Genomic DNA, 4,406 nt, shown 5'->3' with positions numbered 1-4,406 from the left:
ACGATCCCAGGAAAAGGAGGCGGAGACGTAATCCACCGTTTAGGCACAGTCTTTATTCTAATCTCTCACATTACATCCAAGGCTAACGGAGCCACTTGTATCTCTCAAGGCTCAGACACACAACAACAACAGTGTCAGGGGCACGTCACTTTCACTTTCCACTCTAGTCCTGGAAGTCCCACCCCACAAAACCCCATTGGATCAAATTGTTTTAATGGTTCAACTCCTCCTTTGAGGAAGTAGGAAGATGATAATAATTCATAGTATTTTACAAATAATATAAAATAATAAACAAGAAAAGCAAAACTGTCATGATAAAAGCAAAATGTTGAATTGAACTTGAAATCTCTCTTTGCCTGTATCTGTCTCTTCTCTGCCTGTCTCTCTCTCCCTCTCTCCCTCTCCCTGTCTCTCTCTCTTCCTCTCCCCCTGTCTCTCTCCCTCTCCTTGTCTGTCTGTCTGTCTGCCTGTCTGTCTGTCTGTCTGTCTGTCTGTCTGTCTGTCTGTCTGTCTCTCTCTCTGTCTCTCCCTGTGTGTGTGTGTGTGTGTGTGTCTCTCTCTCTCTCTCTCTCTCTCTCTCTCTCTCTCTCTCTCTCTCTCTCTCTGCCTCTCTCTCTCCCCCCCTGTGTCTGTCCGTCTCTCTCCCTCTTCCTGATGTTGGGGAACATTGAGCAACATTGTTTTCTCACTCAACATTAAACAAACAAACAAACAAACATAAGTGTATACAGGGTATCTGTACATTTATAAAGTTACAATTGAATGGCTTTTAAGACCTTTTTAACACCAAATTGGCCAAATATTACATAAGAAAGAAAGAGGCAAACAATTCCAAGTGCTTGTCAGGGTGGGGGGTCCCCAGTTCAAATATGATTATTTTGGGGGGTCCCCATGAAACAATCACCTTTGCAGCCAGTCTCAATGTTAGTAAACAAATAATTGGTCATATAGATATACTCTGTTAGAAGTAAAAGTCCGGAATTCAAAATTTACTTGAGAAAAAGTACAAAAGTATTGGTATCAAAACTCATTATACAGAAGGTCCCATTCCACAACTTTTCAGATGTAGGCCTATAAAGAAATGTATAACTTTTTTTTTGAAAATAACATTATCTACAAGCTCTCCCCCTCCCCTCACTTGTTCCGCCCTCTGGCTCCGCCCTGCCTTCATGCTACTAGCCCTGAAACATGACTGACAGTCAGACGAGCGTCATGTTGAACCATGGCTATCCTGAGACCAGAGTGTGGAAGAAGAGAGAGTAAAGAGAGTCACGCTTTGATCTCGCCGCAAAGCGGGTCGCTATGGGCTATATTCCAAACATTGGAACTATCTTAGCTGTAGAATACAACTCTCGTAGACGTATTTATGATTCTGACGTTTTCAATCTACGAGAGTTGTAGGGTTCACCCCCCATGGACACAGAAACTTTCAGCACTATACACTCCGTAGACACTCCAAACATGTACACATTGAAAATAAAGGTGCTTAACCCCACATCCCAAATGTTAACTTTCGCTACGGGGTAGTAGTTTAATGTAATAATCCATATATTTCAATAAATAAGTGTTTTAATGCCGTCTGTGGCCGAACGCCATTTTTTCACCCTCGTTTACGTCCTCTTTACATTTAGTGTAATTCCGAGTTTCACCAGATGGGCGCGTCACTACCGCCCATTGGGAACCTCCGACAGAATCAGCCACAGACGGCATTAAAACACTTCTTTATTGAAAGATATGGATTATTACATTAAACTACTACCCCGTAGCGAGAGTTAACATTAGGAAATTGGAGGTAAGCACCTTTATTTTCAATTTGTACATGTTTGGAGTGTCTACGGGGTATAGTGCTGACCGTCCTTGTGTCCATGGGGGGTGAACCCTACAACTCTCGTAGATTGAAGACGTCAGAATCATAACAACACAACGCGTCACATCGATGGCTCTCTATCGGCCTCTAGCGGCGTCTTGGGGGAAACGCAGCATTAATGCGTGTCGGCATACTAGTCTCTCAGCAGCGTTTCCTCTGAATCCTCTCAGTGTGACTGTTTGGGAGGAAAGGAAAGACATTGTACCACTAATGAGGCACTGAGGCTTGTATACTGAAGCCTGAACACAAGCATATACGTTTCACCGACAGGTCGAGGACACAATTTAAGGTACCCGTGCATTAGTTTTATTCATTTATGTGGATTTGTGCTTGTAGCCAAGTGATTTACTGTCAGCCATCTTGGCCCGTCATTATTATTATTATTACCGCTGCATATGCTTATTTATTTTTATTACAAAGCACCTAGCATCATGTTTAACATGATTCAGCGTCGTGTCCATGTCAAACAGTCAGTTTAGTGTGTGGGTTTATTATTATATTTAAGGCTCTGAGACCATCCGCGCGTTAATTAATTGCTCCACTGCACCTTGCTCTATAGTCTGCATCATATCAGTGTGTGATGAGCACGAGCTCCTCGTCACCATGGAAACCATCAAGTGATGCTGTGATGAGGAGAGTGTCTTCATCACAACAACAACTCTGTCTCCTTAAACTCACATGTAGCTACTCCTACTGTTTACACCAGTTGTGTAAAGTAACTAAGTACATTTACTCAAGTACTGTACTTGAGTACAATTTTGAGGTATTTTTTTTTACTTTACTGGATTTTTTACTAAACTACATATCAGAGGCAAATATTGTACTTTTTACTACACTACAATAGTTGCTTTGTTGATTTTAAATGTTATTACAAAACATTTGTTAACCACTTCAACCCTATATATACGTTGACAATTGAAAATAGCAGACCTTCAAGCTGTCAACGCCTCACTTTGCAACACGCTATGAGCTTGTAGATCTGCTATTTTCAAAATATTTTTTTATACATGACGAACTTGTGAAATGGGACATTCAGCATAATGAGTACTTTTACTTTTGGTACTTTAAGTATATTTTGATACCAATACTTTTGTACTTTTACTAACATTCTGAACACAAGCCTTTTACTTTACTTTACCTAGTATGTTTATATTGTGGTATTGCTATTTTTGCTTTAGTAAAATATCTGAGTACTTGTTCCAACTCTGTCTTCTCAACTCACTCATGTAGCTACTGTTCACTACTTTGCAGCCTTTAATCTAAATGCATGGGCATTGGGCATAGTGCATGAGCAAAAATAGTGTTGTTCTTTAGTGCTGGATTTGTGCTGATTTGTGCTGTAACATTTTTAATTTGTGCCGGTGTCATGTTTACTATATTTTAAGTTATATACCCCACATTTAGGGCATTTTTTCTATTCTAATTTGTGCTTTTGAACTGAGCCTTTTAACATAATTTCTATATAATATTTGTTCATATCAATTTTCTTTTAATGAGTGATATCATTCTTCGCCCATCATTGTCCAAATTTCTCCATCGTGGTAGATTCATTCTGTGCTATTTTTATTTTTTGTGCATTTCCGCTTAATGAATGATGAATTAATGATAAACTCATGCATTAATTCATCATGAATTTATGATGAACTCATCATTCATTCCTGGTCCTCAGTGCTGCTCACCATAAACTAAAACAGGGATTCTCAACCTATGGGTCGGGACCCCACATGATTATTGGGGGGTCCCCAGATGACAGTGAACTGAGTGAAGTGACAATTTAATGACTTTTAAAACATTTTTAAATTAAAAAAATATATACCATTACTGTATCAAAAATAATCAACAAACTGTACTATGAAAACTGGTTAAATATTGGGCAAATTGTCAAATAATATAAGAAAGAGGAAATTCAATAGCTGATCTACAAGCTCCGAGCTTTAAATCGTCTATTTTCACAACATTTATGTGTGGAACAGACAGACAGAGTCAAACTAAATGTAATGCCTGAACTCCTTCAATTCCAAGTTCTTGTCAGGGTGGGGGGTCCCCAGTTCAGATATGATTATTTTGGGGGGTCCCCAGTTCAAGTGTGATTATGTTGGGGGGTCCCCATTTCAAATATGATTATTTTTGGGTGGTCACGGCCTGAAAAGGTTGAGAACCAGTGGACTAAGAGGTGAACATAACCAAGTGAATGTTATTCCACACAGTTCCACTTCTATGGCCAGGATGAGTGGAGGAGTAGAGAGGAGGGTGGGTCTCTGAACGACCACCAGAGAGCCACCCTCCTCTCTACTCCTACCCGGCCATAGAAGTGTGGAATAACATCCTTAACTAATGATATATCACACTTGCTTAACCCATTAAGACCTGAGGCGATTTTTAAAAATGTTTTCTGTTTCAGTTTTTTTTTTTTAAACATTTTTTTCCCCTAGATTTTTCAAAAATAGCAGATCTACAAGCTCATAGCGCTATGAGCTTGTAGATCTGCTATTTTTGAATAGCCAAATAAATCTTAAAATTACACAAATGCGTTCGCGGT

At 39.5% G+C, this 4,406-nt stretch overlaps 1 protein-coding gene across 1 annotated transcript in view; it reads left to right on the top strand.

The window, feature by feature from the left end:
* Window positions 1-2,062: 2,062 nt before the first annotated feature.
* LOC311038957 (coiled-coil domain-containing protein 106-like) overlaps window positions 2,063-4,406 on the top strand; it is a gene marked incomplete at its 3' end in the record, with an annotated part of 8,611 nt that continues 6,267 nt past the window's right edge. The window contains exon 1 of the mRNA XM_084048588.1: window positions 2,063-2,156. The remainder of the gene's footprint in view (window positions 2,157-4,406) is intronic.

The sequence above is a fragment of the Gymnoscopelus microlampas genome, assembly GCF_963454915.1.
Source record: "Gymnoscopelus microlampas genome assembly, chromosome: 22".
NCBI classification, from domain to species: domain Eukaryota; kingdom Metazoa; phylum Chordata; class Actinopteri; order Myctophiformes; family Myctophidae; genus Gymnoscopelus; species Gymnoscopelus microlampas.
This window is presented reverse-complemented; position numbering and strand designations above follow the sequence as displayed.